Source organism: Petaurus breviceps, unplaced genomic scaffold (assembly GCF_028583685.1).
Source record: "Petaurus breviceps papuanus isolate PSGF00001 unplaced genomic scaffold, PetGlider_PUasm1.0 90895, whole genome shotgun sequence".
Taxonomy (NCBI): domain Eukaryota; kingdom Metazoa; phylum Chordata; class Mammalia; order Diprotodontia; family Petauridae; genus Petaurus; species Petaurus breviceps.
The window spans coordinates 7874947-7901177 of NW_027187372.1; the positions used below are offsets into that span (position 1 = coordinate 7874947).

General features: G+C 35.0%; 1 pseudogene; it reads right to left on the bottom strand.

Annotated features, from left to right (window-relative positions):
- Window positions 1-14670: 14670 nt before the first annotated feature.
- On the bottom strand, window positions 14671-16799 carry LOC138151134 (zinc finger protein 665-like; annotated as a pseudogene).
- Between the last annotated feature and the right edge of the window lie 9432 nt (window positions 16800-26231).

A 26231-nucleotide genomic window follows, 5' to 3' on the forward strand; every position in this document is an offset into this window, starting at 1 on the left:
GAATTTGAGAGAAATGATTATTAACAACCAATGATTTGGGGAGATCCAAAGTCCCACCCCAGCCCCTGCCTTTTTTCTTAAAGTCCTGATTTTAAAGTCCAGTTTCCTGAAGGATATTGCTTATCATGACATTGGACTAACTCTCTTGTTCAGATCCCACACAGTTAGGGTAGCTATTGTGTTCTGCTCCAGCTTAGGTGGGGTATACATTCTTTGAATAGATTGTTTGAATAGATATTGAATAGACTGGGGTTAATTTAAGAAGTGAATAACTTAGTCAAAGTTCAGGTCTAATCCATCATTGTAATAATCATCCTCTCATTAATTGTTAGGCAGTCAGGGTTGATTCCCATCCTATATGAACTGTGAGCCTGCCACCATGATTATTTTTTGTCTAAGAGAGAGATGACCAAATGATCATCCTTTTATTAAAATGCTGGCATTGTTAATAAAATGATTAAATTACCCAGAAATTATGTCCTTGACACTTTTTAAATGCCACGAATCATTGCCCTTCTCTAGGCAGGGATGTAGCTACCATTCCAAGGCTTGTCTTCTTTTCATCATGCTTCTTATTCTACCTCCGTGTAAGCCCCACTTTAGGTATTGTTTCTCCCCCATTGGAGTGCGAAGTTCCCTGAGTACAAGGATGTTTGTTTCTTTCTATATGTCTCAATAGTGCTTAGAACAATATCTAGCAAATAGTAAGTCTTTAATAAATGCTGGATGTTTCTAGGTGCGTATATATCTAAATATCATATATGTATCTATTAATCTTTCCTTCTATTCATTAAAGTCCTACTTGATGTCTTAGCATGGTATGGAAATGACTCAATTCTGGAAGCTTTAGTTGGTCCTACCAAAGTGAATAGACTACAGGTACAGTCTCAGGGTCAGACCATATATCTGTCATCTGAGGAACAGAAGAGCTAATTTTAAATTCGATAATCTTCAACTTTGTCAAAAGGTGATGAATTTTGGCATGTCAATTAGATCAAAAAAGTTTATTCTTGAAGTACTAGATTTTATTAAAGAAGTATGTGAATTGCCAAACCAAAATCAAATGAACCTTAAAAGTGGATAGAGACTGAGCCTTTCATTTCATTGTTACAGAAATTCTAAAATGAAAAAGTTTCTTCTACCGATGAAAAAGTAACTTGTTTGAAATTTATTTTCTTGACAAGTGACTTGTCCAGGATCAAGTGTATACATTAGAAAAAGAGCTTGTACCTGACTATTCTTGCAAACTCTCTATCCACTTTACCATGGTGCCTTCATGTAAACTTCCCAAACATATTAAAAGTAAACTTTAAGAAATATTAAAAGGATTTAAAATGGGAGACAGAACTTTTCAATATTTCAGATACTCTGATCATTCATTTATCCCAACCTTTTCACTGGTCTACCCTCATGTCTTCAATATTCTTCCATATCATTTCTTTCTCCTGGCTTCCCTGGTTTCCTTCAAGGTTCAGCTTAAATCCCAGCTTCAGAAAATTTTTCCAGTTTCTTCACTTCCACTACCTTATCTCTGAGATTATTTCCCATCCTCTCTGTCTCTGTCTCTCTGTCTCTCTCTTTATCTCTCTCTCTCTCTCTCTCTCTCTCTCTCTCTCTCTCTCTCTCTCTCTCTCTCTCTCACTCTCTCTCTCTCTCTCTCTCTCTCTCTCTCTCTCTCTCTCTCTCTCTCTCTCTCTCTCTCTCTGTCTCTCTCTCTCTGTCTCTCTCTCTCTCTGTCTCTCTCACACACACACACACACACATACACTCTCTCTCTCTCTTTCAGTCTGTCTGTCTCTCTCTCTCTCAGTCTGTCTGTCTCTCTCTGTCTCTTTGTGTCTCTGTCTCTCTCTCTCCCCCCACTAACTAGATACCTAGCTATTTCATAAGCTATCCATACATTAGGATGTAAGTTTCTTGAAGACAGGAACTTTGTTTTTGCTTTTTTAGGTGCTTGGCCTCTTGTAAGTTTTAGTAAGTGTTTATTGACCGTTACCAATTCCTGCTCATAAGCACCATCTTACCCACTATTGAAATGAACAGGACAACTCAGTAGGAGGAAAAAGACAAAGTTTTGTCAATACATATTCTTTTGATCTTCTGAGACTGCTAAAAAATGGTAGAATTTTTTTAGATCCTCTGAATAAATGACAGAAAAAATACTCTACCTAGAACTCTGGTTAAAAGGATTATGCATCAATTTTCTTAGAAGAAAATATGGCCAATTTTTCATTTGTAAATTTGTTACTGTATAATCTTCTCAACATTAGAAATATTTGATGCCAGATTAGAAATATTCACAAGAGAAATATCCTTAAGGGGAATATATTGAGTATTACAATTATAAAGTTATTTGTTCTTTTCTCCCTGAGAATAGATTCTGATGTATTGATTCATTTTTAGCTCAGCATACCTTCCTGGGGACTCCAGGGAGAAGGTCAGTTTTCTGCAAAATTATTTTCATTATGTTGTCCCTGAAGGTAGAAGACAAAGCTAATTTAAAACAGCAATTACAACTTTCTGTCAAATACATCTCGATTAACAATAACACAGATACAAAGGTTTGTGAACTGATTATTATTGTTAGCATTATGTTTTCATCTAAGTATAATCAACCTATAAATGATCTGTGATTTTATGTAGCTAAGGCAAATATCCAAATGATTCTTGGGTAGCCTGAAGCTAAATTTTATATTTTAGGAAGAAATTACAATATTTAAAAGACCTGATTTATTTAGAAAGTTGGCATTTTTTTTATTTTTCTTGGTACAAAACAAATTTGGACAAAAGAACCTCTCTCTTCTACCTTTAGGTAGAAAAATTATCTGTTGAAGGAGAGGTAGTTTAACATAGATACAGAGTTGGCCTCAGAATCAAGAAAACCTAGGTTCAGGTACTGCCTCTGTGTGAAACCTGGAAAGTAATCTCAACTTTCACTGAGCCAGGCAATTCTGTATGACCATAACATTCAGAACAGTTGTTCATCTACATTGTTGGAATGGGTTTCCTTTCTGAGAATTCACTATATCAATGAAATCCTACGTGTAGACAAGAAACAAATATGGAATGTGCATCTTTGAAATAGTAGGGGAACCAATTGGCAATGAAAAGGTGCATCAGGCATGAGACTAGGTTTCTGTATACCTTAAAGAGGCTCACAGGGCAAAGATGATAAAGATGGAATAATCAGTTTTGGAGAGGTGATGGAAAGACAAGCACACAAAAAGATAACCACTTCTTGCTAGAGCTGTAAATTAATATAGCCATTCTGGAATGTCATTTGGAATTTTGCAAATAAAATGGCTAAAAATATCCATTCCTTTTGACCTAATGATTGCACTGCCAATCAATAAACATTGAAAGGCCTACTATTGCCAGGTACTGTGCTAAACTCTGGGAATATAAAGGCAAATGACTGTCTTTGCTTTCAAGGACTTAACGGTCTATTGGAGAGACAAATACAAATAACTACATACAAACAACCTATTAATAGAATAAAATGGAAATAATAAACAGATAGGAGGTCTTAGAATTAAAAAAAAGATCAGTAAGTCTTTCCAAAGAAGCTGGTATTTTATCTGAGAGTTGAAGGAAAGCAGGAGACATAGATGAAAAAGACGGCATATTGGAGACTACCAGTGAAAATGCTCTGAGTTGGGGCAGCTGTGGCGCGTTGGATAGAGAGCACTGACCCCATAGTCAGGAGGACCTAGGTTCAAATCTAACCTCAGACACTTGAGCCTCACTAGCCATGTGACCCTGGACAAGTCACTTAACCACAATTGCCTTGCAAAACAAAACAAAAACATACAGAAACATTACTCTTTCCACTATCCACATTGAGTATACCCATACAAGTATGTTGATGTTTACAATCATCCACAAATAAAATTTTAATAAATTAATAATTAACAACTGCAGAAAAAAGGAAAATCTCTGAGTCAGGGGATGGAATATTTTGTGTAAGTAACACCAAGTAGGCTAGTTTCACTGAATCTAAAAGTTTGTGGTAGTGGTGGTATAAGGAATAAGAAGACCAGAAAGGTGTGTGTGTGTGTGTGTGTGTGTGTGTGTGTGTGTGTGTTAGGAAGTGCTTTAAATGCCAACCAGGATTTTATTTCTGATCCTGGATGTGATGGGGTGCCACTGTAGTGGATTGAATTGGTGTGTGTTTGGATCTGTGCTTTAGGAAGATCATTGATTTATGAGTTGAGGATGGACTAGTGTAGAGGAAATGCTTGAGGCAAGGTGACTGACCATCAGGCTATAGTAGTAGCTAAGGTGTGAAATAATGAGGGCCTAAAACAGTGTAGTAGAAATATCAAAAGAGAGAAGGAATCATATGTGGGAGGTAAAATTTAGTCTTTAGCAATAGATTAGATACATGGTAATAAGAAAGAATGAGGAACTGAAGATGAAACCTTGGTTTTGAGCTACTTTTCAACAGTAATAGGGTAGTTAGGGAGAGGGGAAGAGTTTGGGGGAAAATATTGAGTTAACTTTTGAACATACTGACTTTAAGATGCCTCTGGGACATCCAGTTTGAAATGTCAATTTGGAAGCTTGAGAAGTAAGACTGGAATGGAGATAAGTCAGGAATGGATACTTAGATATTTCTCATGGAGTTCATTAACAATGAAAACAAAAAGACTCCAAAGACACTAAAATATTCATAGAACACTTTTTGTGGTATAAAATAACAGAACACATTGATTATGGAATGTTTGTTGATTGTGGAATGACTAAACAAATTGTGAAAAAATGTAAATTACATAATATTACTATTCTATAAGGGAAAGTGAATATGATAAATGTAGAAAAGCATAGAAAGAATTACTTGAAATGATGCAAAGTGAAGAACCAAGAATACAATATACACAATGATGACAACAATGGAAATGGACAATTAAAAATGAAAATTTCAAAATAATAAAGAACAATTTCAGCTCCAAAGAATAGAGATTCTTTCTTTTCTTTTTAAAAGATAGGGTCCACAGTTATGATATGTTACACATAATGTCAGATTTTTCAATTGACTGATTGCTTTCTTGGATTGTTTTACTTTCTCATTTAAGTCGCTGTCAAAAGTTTCTCGGGGAGTTGAATATGAAGGGATGGTATTTAAAGATAAAATTATAGGGTGAGGGAGGAATGTACTGGGAGAAAGAAATGGAGAGGCAGAATAAGGTAAATTATCTCACAAAAGAGACAAGAAATGATCCAAGACAACTCTGAATGACTTACGGTGAAAAATGCTATCCATCCTCAGAGAAAAAATCTATGGTATCTGAATACAGATTGAATTTTTATTACTTTCTTCATTTTTCTTGAGTTTCTTTTTTCTTTGCCTATGCTTTCCTTTACAACATGACTATTATGTGTGTTTTGCATGACAACATATGTATCACCTATATTGAATTTCTTGCCTTCTCAATGAGGGGAGATGGGTAGGAAGTCTGGAGAGAATTTGGAACTCAAATTTTTAAAAATCATGTTAAATATGTTTTTACATGTAGCTGGGGAAAAATAAAATTCTAAAGATGACTCTGCTGTCCCATTGTAAGAAAGGTATGATTTGAGGTTTTTGTCTTTAATATAATGACTCCTTTATACTAAACCTTTCAACATCCTCATCAAATTGCTTCATCATATGAAATCAAGAAAAGGAGCTTGGGATAGAGTCTGTGAATGTATGTGAAAGGTAGTCATAGAACAGAATAAAACTTCCCATCTTCCATGATAATTGAACCCTTGCCTTTGATCTCAGTAGCATTAGACTAAAATCAATTGACTCTAGAAATTAAAGTCGCTGATATTTCTGAATTTCTTTCAATTAACCTGCTATATGTGAATGAATGTTACCATCAGTTATAGTTAAAAAGATCTTAGGAACTTTTTTCACTTCTATATGTTTATATTTACCATTAATATGAACAAATATGAAGACTATCTACTTGTGAGTTCAGAAGTGGGATTCAAACTCAGGTACTGCTAATTTTGGAATCAGCAGTACCCAAGTTTAAATACTACTTCTGTGTATACAGTTATCCACATCAATATGTTGCCTTCTTCTTCCCCAAATACTTAATGAGTTAAAGTTGTTATTTTTTTTCACCCTTGCAAGATAATTTTAGCTCTTTCATGAGAAATTTTTCTTAATTTCTGGATGTTGATTGGAAAAGGAATACATGTTTATATAATGCTTACTCCAGGCCAGGCACTGTACTAAGCATTTTTTCAAATATCATCTCAACTGATATTCACAACAGTTCTGCAAGGTAGGTGCTACGATTATCCTAATTTTATAGTTGAGGAAATGGAAGCAAAAACTTGCCCAGGGTCACACAGCTAGGTAGTTTCTGAGGCTAGATTTTAACTGAAGTCTTTCTGATTCCAGGCATAGCACTCTACTGCAACAGTATCCACCTCCAGCTGATGATAATGGCAATGATAATAGCCACTGCTAATCACCGCCATCACCACAACCACCATCACTATTACCATCATCAGCAGTAATGTAAGTTACTACAATTATTATTACTTCTTCATCTGCTACTCCTACTCTTCTTCCTTCTCCTCCTCCTTCTACTATTCCTCTCTATTATTGGAAAAGTACAGTGTCAAGTTTCCCTATGATTTAAGGGAACTTTGTTTTTCTAATGATAGATTCTCTTCAATACAGATACCTTTTATTCTAGCTGAAAATGTTTCTGCCAGAATCTTTTTCCCCCCAGGGAAAGTTTTTGGATGGCAGTAATAATTCCAGAGAAAGTACATTCTAGAAATAGTCAAAACATTCAGGGAAAAATCTAAGGGGCAGCATCTGAATTGAGTATGCAGTCTATATGCAAAATGGTTGAGTGTAGAGAGTAGTTGGCATACTAAGGGTTGCTGAAGCAGGAAATTACCTATTTCAAGGATGTGGGCACTTGATGATATGTGAAAAGGCTCTGTCTGCATTCCTACTAGGAACCTAAACCAATATTGCAAGTACAATTTAGGGCAGAGTGGTTTTTCCACATCTGTTTAGAACATTCTCATGGTATTAGGCTCAAACCCATTAAGAGAATTTTAGTAGTCTTCTTGCCTACTTCTCATATCCAGGGTGGATTTCTCTAAAAGACAGATGGCATTAGCTTGGTTTATTCTCAATAACTTTACAAAAGAAACAAAGTTTGCTCTTCCTAAAAAGAAAAATTAAAATATGTATAAGTTCCAAATAATGGAATTAATTGGAAATAAGTTCCAAATTATAAGTTATGTTTGGGGCTTTGACTGAAAAAGTAAGAAATGATATAGAAATGAACAGTCAATTAAAGATATAATATCTTTTAAATATATTAAATATATAAAGGCAGTCTATTAAAGAACCTTATAGGGCTTGAGTTCTGGAGGTACAAGAAAATGCTGATACAGGATGTTTAAAATCTTGGGGTCTTACATCAGTTTTCATAGTTGAACAATAATATTTTTCCAACGTCATTTAGGAAAGATGGTATTTCTACATTGTATTTGGAGAAAATTGATTTTTCATAACTGGATAGAAAGGGACAATAACAAGATAATAACAAAATCCAAACTCTCAAATTCTATAGAATAGTAACATTACAATAATTGCAATTAAAAATTTTTAAAGGAAAGTCCTTTGATTCTCACTGGGTACATTTAGTCATATCAGTATATAAATTAATCTTTCTACCTTAAGTCTCTTCTTCTTCCAATCTGTCCTCCATACAATTACCTATGTGATGTTCTCAAAACACAGATCAGAACATGCCATTTGCCTGTTTGATAAATTCCAACAGTTCCTTGTTATTCCTAAAACCATTTTCGTTTTCTTTTTTTTAGAGGGGGGGGGGATTTAAACTCTTCATAACTTTTCTCTAACCTAAATTTCCAGGCTTGTCATACATTTCTCTTTATTTACTAACTTTTAAGTTTTTGTCCACCTACCCTTTCTTTTTTTCTTGATGCTTAAAATTCTATCTCCTGTCTCAATGCCTTGACATAGGTGGTCCTCTCATGTTTAGAAATGCACACGCTCATCGCTTCTGGATCTTAGTATACCTCATTTTCTTCAAATTTTACTTACCTGGGGAAGCTATTTAGTCTAATTCAGTCTCAGTTTTCTTCTCTGAAAAATGAGAATTCTAATAGGTCTACTGTGAGAATTAAATGAAATAACATGTGTAAATCACTTTCCTAACATTAAGGCATCAAATGAATGTTAATTATATCATTAATAATAATACTAGTGATTTTTACAGTAAAAAACAGTCTTCTTTACACAAAAGTATCATCTAAAATTGGTATTTCTGGTATTTTCACTAAATAGAATAATTCTAATGATTTGTAGATTGTCAGAACTGAAATGAAGATCATCTAGTATGATCTCATTTTACAGGAAAAAAAAGCAATATGGAAACAAAACAAAACAACATGGAGACCCAGAAAATTAAAGCAACTAGCTCAGGGCCATATAACTAATAAATGTCAGAATTAGGACTCAAGCTTAAGAATGACTCCATATTGTGAATTTAAGATATTCCTATCATTGTCATCTTTTAAGAGACTTTAAATGCCCACAAGAGTGCTATATAAATAAGCACATTCATCCCTGATGTCTAAAAAATAAAACTTTTAGCAGAAACATAAAGAAGTTACTTAATAAGCATGTTTATGATAATAGATTTGGGTAATGAAAATTGGGAGAGAAAAAGCAATAATCCATGCCCTATTTCTACTGTTTTGGAAGACTTATGAAAAAGTTTTGGCTTGCGAAGCTTTGTAAATGGTGAAAGAAAGGAAGTTTTGTTTACCTGGGAATTTCTGGATATGTATTCCAGGAGAAGAAGCTGGCTTCAGATGACAACATAGAAGTGGGAGTCAAAGGATCAGATAGCCTAGTAGTAAAAATATTTCCTTAGGAAGTACAGGGGTGGGGGCAGCCAGGTAGCACAGCGAGTAAGAGCACCAGCCCCAGAATTGGGATAACCTGGGATCGAATCCGGGCTCAGACACTTAGCACCTACCCAGAAACACCTGGCAGTGTAACCTTGTGCAAGTTACTTAACCCCAATTGCTTTAAAATAAAAAGAAAATGGAACTACAGGGGTGTCCATGAAGAGCTAGAAGAAAAGTAGTTCAGAGAATCTTATTTGAGCCTTTTAAGACAAAGATTTTGACCATCTACTAAGATTCTTAGTGTACTATATATAGATAAATTAATTCTGATAGGAAAAAAGAAACAATTTTAGAATGTTATGTAAAAGCAATATGTCATCCCATTTGTATTATTTCCTTTACAACAATGGGTATATTTTAATTCCTTTATGAGAAAAGTGAAGTGTCCACATCATGGCGAAAAATACACATGATATGATTTTAAATTGCTATCAAATTTGCTGCAAAAGGTTTCAAAATCAGAAGATCCATTATCTTGAATATTATTACTTAATGTAAAAATAGCACTTTGATTAAAATCATATTCCTTCAAAGAAATTGACAAGCATTAATTAGTTAAGTCTTTCTCATTTTCCGTAGGTTAGTTAAACAGAGTTAATTAGCGACTGTTGAATCATAGGATCCTAGATATAAAACTAGAAGGAAATTTAGAATTCATTAAATTCCACTTACTCATTCTATAGATGAGGATTTGAAGCCCAGAGAAATTATGATTTGACCAAGGTGGCAAAGTAGGGGTATGAACACGGGTGCTCTGATTTAAATCTAGTATCCATTCCATTTTATTATCCTGCATGACTTGAGTTAGCAGGACGTTCAAATAATTACTGGTCTGGTTCCCTACCTTTGGAAACAATTATTCTAAATAGTCAAAAGAGATAGGTATTGAAATTGTTTTAAAGATAAATATTAAAGATAAACTAAAGAAAATGTCCTAAGTCCTAACCCTTCCCCCTTTTTTCCCCTGGAAATTATACTTTACAACTAACCGAAATCTTCCCTGCATTATTTTTAAATTCTTATTGATATAAACTTTCTATATTTTGGAAAACACTTGGCAAGTATCCCTCACAATTTTTGTATACTTGAAGTCACTTACTGCATTACGATAAGTACTGTAAGACCTTGCTAATTCAGTAGGGATTACAATGTGGGTAGGGGTTGGACCAAAGTTTATATTTACCCAACTTATGGGGTTGGGGCTCTTTCATTTATTAAGCAAATGAATACTACAAATTTGAGTGGGAAGGGAATATTTACTTCAATACAACATCTCCAAGCAGTTTGTAAGCATCCATTTGCATACAAATTAGATCATCCTAATTGCATCATTTTACATGTATCAGTATTTATTATCCGGGTAACATTTTGTTAGACCAATTAGTGCTACTATATTTACTTGAAAGTAATTAGACTTCATTTCTAAAAGAATTGTATAATTAAGAATAGTTGATCTCTCATTCTAACCTAGTTGGTGAGGTAAAACATATACATATTAAAAGTTACCTAACAGCCAGACAAGGGAAGTGACAAGTCTGTGTGTGATTAGGTGAAATTATTAAGGACAGTACCTGTTGTGGCTTTCCAAGAGGAATCCAATTCTAATATCAAAATATTGCATTTTTTACACATTGAATAAACATAACAATATGTATTTTATCTTGAATTTCAGAAGAAATTTCTTATTAAACAGAATGCTTTAAAATATAATACTCCATATCAGGAAAATGAATTGTATTTATTATTTATGCAATCAGTATGACTTTTGTCCTATTTTCATGTTTAAAATATATAGATGGTACTGACACAAGAAGTTGGGCCTACGTGAAAACACTGATTAATACTTTGGTCAAAAGCACAATTTTTTTTTTGCAAGTTTACTGAAGTGTTAAAAGTTGTTTCCAGAAGGGGAAAAAAAACCCATTAATGATGGAACAGTTTTCATGCTGAATTTGTGCATGATCATACCTCATTCAGATCTGTGGTAGATTTCTGAGGAATGATTATGATTTGGCAATCATTAGATAAGAAATATTTACATATTGAAAACACTGACTCCCTACACTGATGTTGAATTATTGCACCTATAAATATACAGTTTCAGACAGTCTTTTATTAATCAGTTAACATGATCTTGAATCTACATTAAGGAATCCAGTTTGATTCTCTTTATGGGAGGCAAAAGAATAGAATAAAAAGACATGATTCAGTCAAGAAAGTGAACAAGGGGATCATGAGTAGACTATATAATTCAAGTGAAAAAGATCTGGAGATTGATCAGTCTATTTTGGTAATTTATTTCCAAGACAATATTCATGGTGCAGCTGATAATACTCAAGGGCTACACATAGATGTATACTATTTCGAGACCACTTTACATTATTTAGTGTGGTATAGGTTCAGTATTTTTTTCTTGATTCCTATACAAAATTGGATAAAAAGTATCTATCTGTAGTAGTGTTAATTACATTTCTGTTTACTAATTTATAACATACACTTTCATATGTTTTGATGAAAATTTATGGATTAAATAAATTCTGTCAAAAGTAATTAATTACCTTGTCAGTTCAACCATATTTGTGTGTGTGTGTGCGTGTGTGTATATATATATATATATAAATATATATGTATATATATCTGCTTCCTTATGCACAAATAAATTTAATAAATATTATGATGCTCATGCTTATTATGTTTAATAGAAGCTATGCTAGGTGATTTGGAGATAAGGAGATTAGATGAGAGATCTCTCTCCTCAGGAGATTTATAGTTCTTTGCCACATGCACAAATGGTTATCATACAAAATAATGCATCTTATGTGTGTAACATTAAAGCAAAGTCTCATATAAGGTACAGGGAACTGTGGATAATTGCCAAGGAAGTTCCAAGGAAATATTTGGGAGGAGTTGGCATCTGAACTTGACTTTAAATGATGGTCAGGAATTTAATAGATGGAATGGACATATTAGGGAAGGTTTGTAGATCAGACCACACTTGAAGTTGTCTGCTCATTCAAGGCATCATAGTTTAGGAAGGACATTCCTAAACTGCAGAGTTTCCAGAGAAGGGCATCAATGAATGGTCAATGAATTTTAGTTCATGCCTTATGAGGACTGGGTGAAGGAATTGGAGATGTATAACCTGTTGAAGAAAAGATTAAGTGAGATTATTATCACTGTCTTCAAGAATATGAAAGGCTATCAGATGGAAGAAAGATTTCACTTACTATGTTTCAACCCAAAGGACAGAAATAGAAGAATTGGGGAAAAAAAATTTAAATTTGATATTAAAACAGAAGAAAAATATCCTAAGATTTAGAATGATAATGGAATGACTGTTATAGGAAATAGAGAATTCCTCCCCTCTAGATATTTTTAAGGAAGTGCTAGGTGACCACTTGATTGTACTGATGAGTCTTAGAGGCTGTGAATTGAACCATGTTACAACTGAGATCTCTTCTAACTCTAAAATCCTATCATTAAATTATTCTCTACAACTCATGTATTAGCCTTGAGTTGATTGTTCTTTCTAAATCACCAAGCATATAATTGCTTAATTTCACAGCATTAAAACAAAAACCACACGATGTATGTATGTATGTATATACGCACACATACACACAATAAATGTGTAGATATAACTCATATACATATATTCATTTGTGTGTATATACATATACAACATGTATATAAGAATATATGTATTTGTATTTTAAGTGTTCAATCATTTTTCAGTTATGTTCAACACTTTGTGACATCATTTAGAGTTTTTTTTGGCAAAGATTTTGGAGTGACTTGCCCTTTCCTTCTACAACATATGTTTTTAAAAGATTTTTATTATTTTCTTATTACTATGATTGTTATTTTCCCTTTGAAATACCCAAACTACATTGTAGCTTATGAAAAAAAAATGACAGTTTTGACTTTCAGTATTCAACAAGTTGTGGATGTTGTTATTATTATTGCTGTTGTCCTTTGTTCTTGAAGAGGAACAAAATGACATCACTATTCTAACATCAAGTTTCAGTGTATCTGACTGTGGCTGATCAGACCAATACAAACTCGGAATGCTCTACCACAGGTCAGGCACAAATAGTCCATGTGAACATTTGGGGTGGATTCTCTAAATGTGTGCATTCTACATTTCCTTTGAGCTGTTTCATTCTGCTTTGCTCATAGAGCATGGCACCTTCTCTGATATAGGCATGCCATGCTGAGCAGTCCTGTGCCAGTGTCTCCCATGTCACACAATAAATTCCAAAGTTCTTGAGAGAGTCCTTGAAAGTGTCCTTGTATCACTTCTTCTGACTACCATGTGAATGCTTGCCTGTGTGAATTCTCCATAAAATAGTCTTTTTGGCAAGTGTATGTTTTGCATTTGAACAATATGGCCAGCCCCTTGGATTTGTGCCCTCTGAAACAGAGTTTGAATGCTTGGCAGTTTAGTTCCTATAAGGACCTCAGTGTCTGGTATCTTATCCTGTCAGGTGATATTCTGAATGTTCCTAAAACAATTCAAATGGAAGCAATTTTGTTTCCTGCACAGAACTGGTAGATTGTCCAGGTTCCCTAGGCATACAACAATGAGGTCAGCACAATGGCTCTGTAGACCTTCAGTTTGGTAGACAGTCTAATACCTCTCATCTCCCATAAGTTCCTTTGGAGTCTTCAAAACACTGAGTTAGCTCTGGTAATTCATGCATGAACCTCATTATCAATGTGTACATCCCTGGAAAATCCACTAGCAAGGTAAGTGAACTTATCTACAGCATTCAAAACCTCTCAATTTGCTGTAACTCATGGTTCTATATGTGGATAGTGTGGTGGTGGCTGATGGAACACCTGTGTTTTCTTGGTGTTAATTGTTAGGCCAAAATTAGCACAAGCAGCAGAGAATTTATATATACTTTGTTGCAATTCAGCTTCAGAGGCTGCACTGAGTGCACGATCATCTGAAAACAGAAAATCATGCACCAACACTCCCTCTACTTTGGTCTTGGCTTGTAGCCTTTTCAAATTGAAGAATTTACCATGAGTGTGGTAGCTGACTTGGATTCTGTGTTCATCCACTTTTAAAAAGTAACTCTAGAGGACAGGAAACATACACCAGTGGGGCATCAGACCTTGTGTCAGGACTACCTGGGCTCAAATACTGCTTCACGTAGGTACTGGCTCTATGACTCTGGGCAAGCCACTGATTGACTTTTTCTTTGTGTCCTTATGTGTAAAATGAAGGAGTTGGACTGAATCCCTTTAAGTTCCTTTCCCACATAAGATTTATGACCTTGTGATCCTATGAAGTATTTCTCATTTTAAAACCCCACAGTTGGGGCGGCCAGGTGGCTCAGTGAGTAAGAGCACTGGCTCCAGTGTCAGGATGACCTGGGGATCGAATCTGGGCTCAGATACTTAGCACCACACCCAGAAATAACTGGCTTTGTAACCTTGAGCAAGTTACTTAACCCCAATTGCTTAAAAAAAATGCCCACAGTAAATTTTCCTCATGAAGCCTATAATAACTTAAATACAAATGTAAGAGGTATTGTTCAATGGTCATGGTCATAGTTGTGAATTCTCAGGTGATAGGTTTCCCTAGGAGTGAAATTATAGCATTTCCATATTGCTCACATTTATATTAATTGTCCAACAGTATGAAATCATTGATATTCCAAAATGTGTTCCCTCCATCTGTAGGCTTCCAAGCATTCATGGATTGTATTTAAGTGATTTATGACTAGTATCCATTTTCTCATGAGTCTTAGAAGTTTGCTTCTGCATTAAGGACTTTCCACACTCATTACATTCAAGGGGTCTCTTTCCAGTATAGTTTCTCTCACGTTCACTAAGTGAATGCTTCTGAGTAAAAGTTTTTCCACTTTCAAAGCATGTATAGGACTTCTTTCCAATATGTATTATCACATTTACTGTGGGATGTCTTGTGACTGAAGGCTTTTACACATACATAACATTTATAAGGCTTCTTTCCAGCATGGATTCTCTAATGAACAACAAAGGATTCCCTTAGGCCAAAGTCTTTCCCACATACATTATATTTATTAACTTTCTCCTGATTATGTTTTTTGATGTATGTGAAAGTACCCCCTATATCTGAAGGTTTTCCCATAGTCATTACATTTTACACCCTTTCCTTGTTTTATTATATGTAAAGTAAGTCCTCTCCTGTCTTTGAAACCTTTTCAACATTTACTACATTTAAAAAGTTTCTTTCCAGTATGAATTCTTTTATGTGTGTTAAACTGTCCCTCCTCTAGAAAAGCTTTCCTACATTCATTATATTCAAAGGGCTTCTCTCTAAGTGTTAGTCACTTTATGTTTTTTAAGGTATGCCTCTAGCAAACATTTCCCTACAATCAATATACTCATGGAGCTTCTCTCCAATATGAAATTTCTGGTGACAAAAAAATGTTTTGTCAGTAAACTCTTTCCCACAGTCATCACATGATATTTCACCAGTGTAAATTTTCTCATGTTTTTTGATGATGTTTTCTCATGTTTTTTTCTCCCCCAACTGAAGGTCTTCCCACATTCATTACAAATTTATAGTTTCTATAGTGTATGAATTCTTTCATAATGAATAGGGATACATTGTCAATGAAAGCTTTCCCACACTGGTTACATTTATATGATTTTTCTTCAGTATGAAATCTTTGATGTTTACTAAGGTTTCCAAATGGTCTGAAAACTTTCCTACATATATTACATTCAAAGGTTTCCTCCTCAGTGTGTATTCTCTGGGGTTCATTAAGGTGTTTATATTGGCCGAAAGCTTTCCCACATTCATTACATGTAAAGGGTTTCTCTCTAGTATGAATTCTTTAAAGTTGATCAAGGTGTCCTTTATAGCTAAAACCTTTCTCACATTGATTACACTTGTAGGCTTTTTCTCCAGTATGGATTCTTTGGTGTTTAACCAGGGATGAATCAATGCTGAAAGCTTTTCTACAGTCATTACACACATAGGGTTTCTCTCCAGTATGAATTCTCTGATGTTGAATAAGATGTGCTTTACGCCCGTAGGCTTTTGCACATTCATTACATTTAAAAGGCTTCTCTCCTGTCTGAATTCTCTGATGTGCAATAAGGCATGGGCTATTGCTGACAGTTTTCCCAAATTGACTAAATGTACAGTGTTTCTCTCCATTGTCTAATCTATGGTACTGAAAAAAGTCTGAGTGGCAAATGACAGGCTTCTTGCATTTATAGTCACAAATTTTCTTCCCTAAGGAGTTCCTATCATGGCCATTTATGTCTGATAACTGAAAATCTTTTTAAGTATATCATGTTGATGGTACTGTATTCCTATAGTAGTTCTTTGTCTGGGAACAAGGGTGGACCCTAATTTGAACCTTTTCTCAAAAGCATTCTGTTCATAAACATCCAACTCATTAGAAGTTGTTCAGTGACTGTAATTTGTGAGGTCCTTCTTCCCTTATCCCCCTGATGGCTTTCCAATTAGACATTAAAACCTCAAGTTTAACAAAATTTCAAATTCTAGATTGGATTTTTTGAGAGTCCTTGACTGATGCTCCCATAAGAATACCATGATTTACAGATGACTGACTCCTTGATTTTATATCCTATATTCTGAATAAAGGAATCTTGACAAATGCCTCTCAGAGCTTCTCCTCTCTCCAACTAGGAGATCACATGAGGTTTGAGGGCTGGTAGTCCTCCAAGGGAGACAAAATTCTGATAGCTCTCCAGCAACATGTCCTTATACAGGTCCTTCTGAGCTGACAACAAGTGACCCAATTCCTTCCTGGTAAGTTTACATCCATGTCCTGCAACATGGTCAATTCCATAAACCTGGCCATCCAAAGCCGAAAAGTCACTCTCTCCTCTCCTCTTTTTTCTTGGAGAAATTGAATTCTCTATTGAATGACAAAGGATTCCCAGCAGGATGTGGAAAATCTTTCCACTTGTAACTCAGACCCCACTTCCCTCCACAGCTCTGGACACACCTTAACCCAGGCTATGTTTCTTGTACCTGCCTTTGCCTCTGTGCAACCAGGACCATTTCCAGATCTGCCATATTCTGGCAAGTGCAATGCCTGGTCTCAAGAAACACATGTGTATTTGGGCACCTATACGTGCCTGTATTGAGAGAGAGAGAGAGAGAGAGAGAGAGAGAGAGAGAGAGAGAGAGAGAGAGAGAGAGAGAGAGAGAGAGAGAGAGAGAGAGAGAGAGGAGGGAGGGAGGGAGAGAGGGGAGAGAGGGGAGAGAGAGAAAAGAAGGAGAGGAGAGAGAAAAGAGAAGAGAAGAGGAGAGGAGAGGAGAGGAGAGGAGAGGAGAGAAGAGAAGAGAAGAGAAGAGAAGAGAAGAGAAGAGAAGAGAAGAGAAGAGAAGAGAAGAGAAGAGAAGAGAAGAGGAAATTGTCAGTGGCATGGCTGGGATTCCACATGATATATATTAAAAGTATATTTAATTTAAAAGAAATACATGCTATTCTTATTATGGTCGTTAAAAAAATTCTATAAGGTTTTTTTTCACTTCTGTATTATGACATCTATACTTGCACAGTAAAACAAATTTATTTGAATTCTAAATTTTTTATCTCATCTTAATTAAATTTTATCATAGCAGAGGCAAAAAAGGACGTGTCTTTCCACCAAAATTAAAGAGATAATAGTGAAAGTGTAATGATGAATTTCTGAATTCTGGAATAACAATGAGGTGATGTTGACCTCTGCGAAATCCCTTTCACCATGAAGCCCCTACATGCTGCCAGGCTTAGGAAGAGGTTGCCATAAGCATTGAAAAATCTATTATTTCTACAAGCATCCAGTGGATAGCATATTTAAACAAAATGTGCCATTCAATTATTTCCCATATTTAGTAACTTCATCTATGTCATACAAACATGAGAAGTAATGCCTCCTGAGCTCTCTGACTGATCAGTTTCAAATGTTGCCAAGCAGCCACATGAAAGAAAGATATTGATTTCTAAACTCAGATATTACAATTATATGAAATGTCAAATTGGGAAGAGATTAACCAATTCTGGCATATTGTTGACAAAGCTAACTGTGCTTTAGTTTTTCTAGTGGTGGAATCATTTCACATGGATCTCAAGAGCTCACCAGATGTGAGGCAGCCTACTGTATCTAAATGTGCTAATCAATCTATAGCTCTTAAAGAAAGCCCATCATTTTATCAGATTTCATAAAGATTTACAGTAAACTTGCAGCATACTGAGCATATATTCTGAGATGTAGCAAGACATATTTGTCTGTTCTCAAAGCTATTTCCTCCACATGCATTTACTGTGATTTGGGCATAGTAGGAAATGATTTAATCTTTATTAAAAGAAAAAGGTTTCCATTTGTTTAATATGTTAATATGCAGGTTATTTGTAATGCTAAATGCAATGTAATTGAGGTAATTTAAAAGTTCTAAGGATAATGTCATGATTAATTCATCTGTAAACAATTTGGCATCTTTCATTTATTAAGGCAGGAGAAAGTTTAAACTAGATGAAATTTGGGTGAGTTCATTTATGACACCAATTATAATCTTAAAGAGGTAATTCAGCTTAAAAGATAGATGTCTTAAGGGCATTTTATTTCTTACTGAGTGATATTAGATGTTCTAATTTGTCTTGATTCATTCTCTGTTCAAAAGAAATTTTAGGTAAAATAACTGACTGTAATATGTGCACACTGATTGGGCTATAATATGAAACTCACATTGTACCTATTTAGTGTCAGTTTTGGAAAGTTGTGGATTGATTCTGTGTCCTTCAGGTAAATGATCTGAAAGGTTTTGCTCCACTATAAAACAACATTTACTTCTAATTCAACCCCTTCTGTCTTTACTGGAAAACAATTATTTATTGTGTGGCAATAAATTATACAGCAGTTTGAATAAAGTTTTGCCTGGGAGGATAGATAGGTAGTTTAATTTGGAATTAGGAAGAACACAGTTCAAATTCTACTTCTTATACTTATTAGCTCTGTATAAGAGTAAATGACTTACTCTCCCTGAGCCTGGGTTTTATTACTTATAAAGGAGAGTTATATTAACATTTGTAATCCCTACCTCACAGACTCAAATAAAATAATATACATGAAATGCTATATAAAAATCAAGAAATATATGTTCCATAAGTTGTAGAATGGTATGTTGCTCATATAAATTACATGCCTCTGGGGTAACAAAATATTTGATGGGAGATGCATTTCCAAGGATGAAGAGAACCTCTTAGACTTTGGTCACAAGAATAAACACCTATACTTCAAGGACAGTGTTGAGTGGTGAGAGGACTGTATTAGAAAGAGTTGGAGGGCAAGCCTGGTAACATCAGAATCGTAGTTAGAGAGAGAGAAATTCTAGCAAGTGTATTTTTTTGGAGGGGGGAAAGCAAAGCAATTAAGGTTAAGTGACTTGCCCAAGGTCACGCAGGTAAGTATGTCAAGTGGCTGAGGTTGGATTTGAACTCAGGTCCTGACTCTAGGGCCAGTACTCTATTCGCTGCACCACCTAGCTGCCCCACTAGCAAATATTTTTGTGATGCAAGTCTAAAGAGTCTGGGCACTGGAAACCTGGATCCAGAACTACTGACCCTTTATTATGGAAAAAAAAAAAAACTTTGATGGACATTCAGCTTACTATATTATAGAATATACACACACACACATAAACACACACATACATATGTAGATACATATATGTGCATATATGTGAGAGAGCATGTATGTGTTTGTGTGTGTACATGTATATGTAAAATTCAAGGAAAGGGTTAACCCCCCCTTCCTTTTCTACTTGCAGACAGAAGAGATTTAATTTCCAGTCTGTTTATTCATTTAAAGTACTCCTAATGTTTAATTTTTGATATAAAAGTACATCCAGTCATAATTTCTATATGATCTCTGTTCATGGTTCTTTTAATACATTTTCAGTTACAGTTTTATTTTTATATAACTTAGATTATAGATTTCTTTCTATATCTCTCCCTGAACCTCCTACAGAAACATTCATTATAACAAACAATATTGTTTTTTTTTAGAGGAAGAAGAGCAAAATAAAAAAAAAATCACCAAAACTAATCAACACATGAAGAAAATTGATGTTATGTGTGTTCTCACACCTGTAGGGAATGATATCTTCTTGTATGTCTTCTTTTGAGTGAAGTTCCTTCAGATTTTGTTTAATTCATTCTTGATTGTTTTGTGCCTATCATTTTTCCATTTATTTTGTGGTTGTCATTGCATATATTGTTTTCCAGGCTCTGTTTACTTCACCTTTCATTAGTTCATATTGTTAACCTCACATAGAGTTTGGTCTATGGAAGACAAACAGAATTAGGTTGTATATTCCATTGTTTTTTTTCTCTCAAAGCAGGCACTCATGCATTTGTATAGGAGCTATGGTCCAGAACTGGGTTCCCTAAGGGTCTCCTTTTGGGGTTAGGGTGCAAAGTGTATATAGGGTGCACAGGGGTGAGTCACTCCATTATCATTTTACTTTTGCACAGAGGAAATACCTCTTTTATAAGACCATTCCCAACCTTACCAGACCCCTCCCAGCCTTCTGTTATCTAGACGGAAGAATCTGTCTCCACTCAAGCCTGAGCAGAACACAATGGGTTTCCCTGCCTTAGAGCTTGGGTTGGGGCTGACCAAGATAAGAAGAGTCAATGCAATGCAATGCAATACAATGCAATCTCATTGTCTGTAATATTTCTGAGAAATTCTGAAGAAAAACAGAACTTATAGTCAGGACCTTGAAAGAAGGGGTATGGGGGAAGCTCTGAATCTCTAAGATAATGATTATTAAAAATCATTTTTCACAATGTAAATCTATCCATACTTCAGTGCAGTCACCACATTTGTAATTTCTTATTGAAGAGTAATGTTTCATTGTGATCATGTATCACAATTTGTTTAGCCAATTACCAATGGATAAACATCTATTTTGTTTTCAATTTTTGCTACCACTAACAATGCTTACATAAGTATTTTGGTGTGTTTATGGACACAAAAAAATCAGTGACCTTCTTAGAATTGTTAGCAGTATAATCTTTGGATCAAAAGTTATGGACATTTCAGTTACTTTCTTTGAATAACTGCAAATGGTTTCTCAAAATTCACAGTTCCACCAAGAATCTATTAGCCTACTTGACTTTCTACAACCCCTCTGACATAATTCTTTTTTATATATTTGTAAGTTTGCTGGTGAAAATAGTTGCTTTTTTATTGACATTTTTCATACTACTAATGATATGTAGCATCCTTTGATAATGGTAGTTTGTATTTCCACTTTATAGAAATCTTTGTCCATTGACCACTTAACAGGAAATTGATTTTAGTCTTATATTCTATTATATCTATCTGTCTTGCACATCACAACTTTAGAAAAAAGGGACAGGGAAGAAGAGGGGGAAAAAGATCAAACAAACCAATAAACATATTTTTTCCATCCACCCTCTTTCTTAACCATAAGAAAATTTTAAGGAGAAAAATTGATATAATAAAAATTAACCATTTTATTTAATTGTAAACAATGAGGCTGCAATGGTGGAGATGAGTAATGGTTTGTGGTGCACGACATTAAATAGGGTGAAGGTTTGAACTTTATTCTAAAGTAGCTAAATTTTATTTTTATATTATCCTAGCTTGAGGGTTCTAAGCTATAATCATGAGAGAATCTTATGACTTTGATTTTATTAATACTTCTTGTAAGTTCTTCAGTATCAAAGGACATTAAACATAACTTGGGACCATTTATCCTAGGCTATACAGGAATCATGAGTAAAGAGTCTTAGGTGGTTCATCTACGTTAGTAAAAGTAGAACAATCCCAAAGGTTAGAGGTTCCTTGTGAGGAATAATAATCTTTCGTTTCATTTTGTTTTCTACATTAATCCTGCAAATCTTGCCAGATGGTGCTTGTTAGTTAACAAGATAACTCTTGTCAGTTATACCAAAGAGATTTTTGATAGAAAGTTCTCAGAAGAAAAAAAAATGAAAAGACTGGTTTAAATTGCCAGAAGCTCTTGCTGCCTTACTTTGCATGTAATTTCTGAGAGGTGTTAATTAAAAACAAGAAATAGAGTGTCACAGTAATAGTATGGACTGAGGTTAGGAAGAACATTGGAGATGATACAGTCTTTTTTTAAAGCAATTGGGGTTAAGTAACTTGCTCAAGGTTACACAGCCAGTTATTTCTGGGTGTGGTGCTAAGTATCTGAGCCCAGATTCAATCCTAGGTTATCCCGACTATGGGGCCAGTGCTCTTACTCACTGTGCTGCCTGGCCGCCCAATTGATAAAGTCTTAAAGTTCATAAATGGCTTCTGACTGAAAAAATTACACATGAAACTCTTCCTCCTACCGTCACAAAGAAAATTTAGGAGTCATGGATTTATTGTTTCCTCTAAGATCACGAGTGGTCAGAATCTGAGATATTGATTGAGATGTGATATCTGAGCAAGCTACTGGGAGGTATTCTAAGATTTGAACCTCATCTGTTGTACCTGGCCGCATTCTGGTTTCCCTGTTCACTTCCCTGCCCCCAACCAGCTCTCCTTTACTGAAGTAATTAAACTACCAGGTTTAGCCCCAACTAGGGAAACTCCCAGTCCTCCAAAATCAAAATGTACACAGAACAATCACTGATTTTAGCCTCTGCAAGTTCCTGCTTAAGTAATCCCTAACCATTGGCCACAGTGGCTTGCTTTTAAAAGCTGAGGCTTTGCCCTGGCTCAGGGCTATTTGATTTGGGGTAGGGCCTCAAGCAGTCACATGGCACCAATAAAGAATCCACTTCTAAATTGTTACTTGGGTCTTGCTTGTGTTTAAGGTACAACACATCAACTCACACAACTGGGCATACACAATTCTCTTACTTTTGAATTGCCATCTCATTAATACAGATAGATAGCAAAAACCTCCAAGCGTCTGCAATATTCCCCAGTACTTTCAAATTCTATATTCCTCTTAATAGATATATTATTAATAATTGATAATTCTCTTTGGGCTCATGTAGCTACCCACTGGATCCTTATTTTCTTGCTTTACTCCTCAGCATATTTTGAAAATACTCATTCAGTTCTTATATAGCAAAAACAATTTATTTATTACATTTAATATTAAAATAAAATGCCACAGTAAAGTCTACCTTCATCTGATAAAATTTAATTTTCAATGTCCTACCCTATTCTGCCTTATCCTTCTTTTTCTTATAGGAAATACATGCAAGCATTTGCATGGTGAAAAGCTTTCAAGGGATCCTTGTGTGAAAGTTACTGAGGGCATAGAGAAATCAGTTCATGGCACTCCATCTTATCCAGTGTAGAAATTGTTTTCACCTGGATTGTAACAAAATCTTTGCTGCCTACTAGATGTATCAGATTCTTCATGAAGACCTGGGTGGTTGCTTGTTACTTCTGTGGCATGGAGTGGTAGAGTCCCAGGAATACCCACATGATTCAATTCCTTCTCCAGGTCCTCTTGGAATGAGTGTCTTGGCTGTTAGATAGTAGAATATCTCAGCTACTACTTCCATGGGATAGCTGGGTTTTTCCTGCTATTCAAATCACTTATATTAAATGCCCATGTCTTCTCCTGGTGTCACAGCTTCATGATGAGAACACAATATTTAGTTATGTCACTTAACTTCTGCTTTTGAAATTATCCTCAAATAATGGCACCAACCTCATAGGCTTGTGAGGATCAAGTTAAGATATTTATAAAACACTTCACACTGTCTGGCAGAAAGGGATTTATCCCCGCTTTTCTATCTATAGCTATATGTTATGCCTATGCTCATATCCATACCTGTACCTATGGCTTATACCTATACTATAAGTACATATACCTATACAAATAGATATATTGATATAAATATAGACATAGGTACTGCACTTGTGATTTAATTGGTATAGGAATCTCCTATCTAGTAAGGAACCCTCTTTTACCATCTGTACAAATTGATACATTTTTTTTTTGGTAACTTAGAGTCCTACAGAGTCATCTAGAACACTGAGTCAATATATTTTAGTAACCAGGTTTGAACTGAGGCATTTCTGGCTCTAGATGGATTTCTAACCATTAGGTTACATTGCTTCCTCCCCCAATCCCCAACAAATCCACATGTACACACAGACATAACACTCACTGAGAGATCAAGCTATGATACATGAAATTTAAGATAACTCTTCTTCTCCCAAATTCTCTCCTACCCCTGCATGTTCTTCCCTATCCTCCACTTACTCGAAATAGTAGGATTCCTGCGTTTTTCTCTTACCTGATAAGGCATTCAAATAACAATTCTTGATAATGCTTTAAATGAATAAAATAGGTTATTTAAGCAGTCAGAGGCTTTACTAACTGACTTCTGGTAGGAAGCTGAAGAAGATAGTGCTGTGTACATATTAAATCTCAAAGGGGGGAAAAATAAAGAACAAAAAAAATAGCAAATATCTTACAGTAGTTCAGTAGTTTGACATTGCCAATGCTATTTTCATAGCATAAAACCTCACTAGGAAGACAATGTGCTACTAAGTTTGTTAGATAAATCACGTGCACTGTATTTTAAATCACAGGCCAGTAAAGGTAATTTAGTTCATTGATGGATTTGCATAATTCCCTAACTGGACTATTACAGACTTCCCTTAAGCAATGCATACACACTTCCTATGTAAAATCATATTTTTCAAAGCAAACTTCCCCTGTGGCTCACATTATTACTTTCTAGGAAAAAAAGATTTCTAGGTGATTTCTCATTACTCCTAAGGGGTTTCTTCTATTCCTCCATTATTTTTATCCCATAATGTTCAATTTTCTCATGTTCTACTCCTTAATCTTTATTTAATCCTGCCCGTACAGACACACACACATGCACACATGTGCACACACATACTACTTTTAACTTCTTCCTAGACTGAAATTCTCTACACTGTCCATATGTTTATTTGTCCTTCATTTATTTTTCTGCTTCTCTGAGGACCTGATGCAGGGCACTGGAGAAGGGTGGTATGTGCCAGGTATTATAGGGGCTCCATATGTCTCTCTCATCTCTCCCACCCCCAAGTTGCTAAAAGGCTTTAATTGCTCCTAAGATAAGAAAGGTGTTAATTCATCTTTTGTTTATAGACATGGTGGTGTTTTTACAGCACAGAGCAGACTTGCAAAAACCAATGTGTATCTTTGCCTAGGATTAATGATTCATTGTCCTTTGCGTTGGAGGTCATTATTGATTCACAGTGTTTTGAAGGTATTTTTCTCACAGCTATGAGAGATTTTTACTGCCATGTCAACAATCTATCAACCAAACATATTTTTTTTTAGACAAATGATCAGAGCTGGCAATATGGTTTATAATAAAGGAGCAGAGAGAAATCTGGACCACTCAGAAAATGAACCTATGGCCTTTGCCTTAGCCCATTGTATGCAGCAGAAAAAAAAAATCCAAGAACAATGTTTTTCATTCAATTCTATTCAATGAACATTATTTAACCACCTGTTATGTGGAAGGCACTGGTGATCAAAAGATAAACACTGATAGGTTTTTCTTTTAATCTCAAGGCACTTATGTTCGATTAGAGGGAAATATTGAATGTATTTCAAATAAATATAAGATTAGATATGCTCCAGCATAAGGGGAGATGCAGAAAAAAATGTTCCCTGAGAAAACTAAAGGAGGCGAAAAGAATTTCTGTTGGATGCCCTAGAAGGAATTTATGGAGGAGATAGCATGTGAGCTAAGCCTCAAAGGGAAGATGGAATACTGAAAAGCAAAAATGAGAGATTACATTTTAGACATAGAGGACAGATATAGCCTCCCCACATGCACAAGGGTGGGAGGTAGCATACTCAGAGATTAATCTAGTAGGTTTTGAAAATAGAGGGCAAGAAAGGAAATAATGTAAAGTCAGTCAAGAAAGGTGGATTGAAGTCAGTTTACAGAGTTTTATATTCTATACTAAAGAGGCTTTACTTTATCACAATGGAAATGGGTATCTGAAGGTTTTCCAGCAAAAAAATATATATAATCGCTTGTCATGATTACCCCTAAATATGAGGTACTTTTGTCTTATATGTTTTATGTGTGTAAAAGTATGTGTACACTTATGTATATCTATATAGAGATGTACAGTTATGTGCACACATATGTCTATTATATCTTTGATGTTTTTAGCTCAGAAAGCAAACTTACAAATGCCAAAATGCATTTGTATACACATGCAAATACATATACTTTGATTTTGAATTTTAATTTAATTTTATATATAACTATTTGTTATTG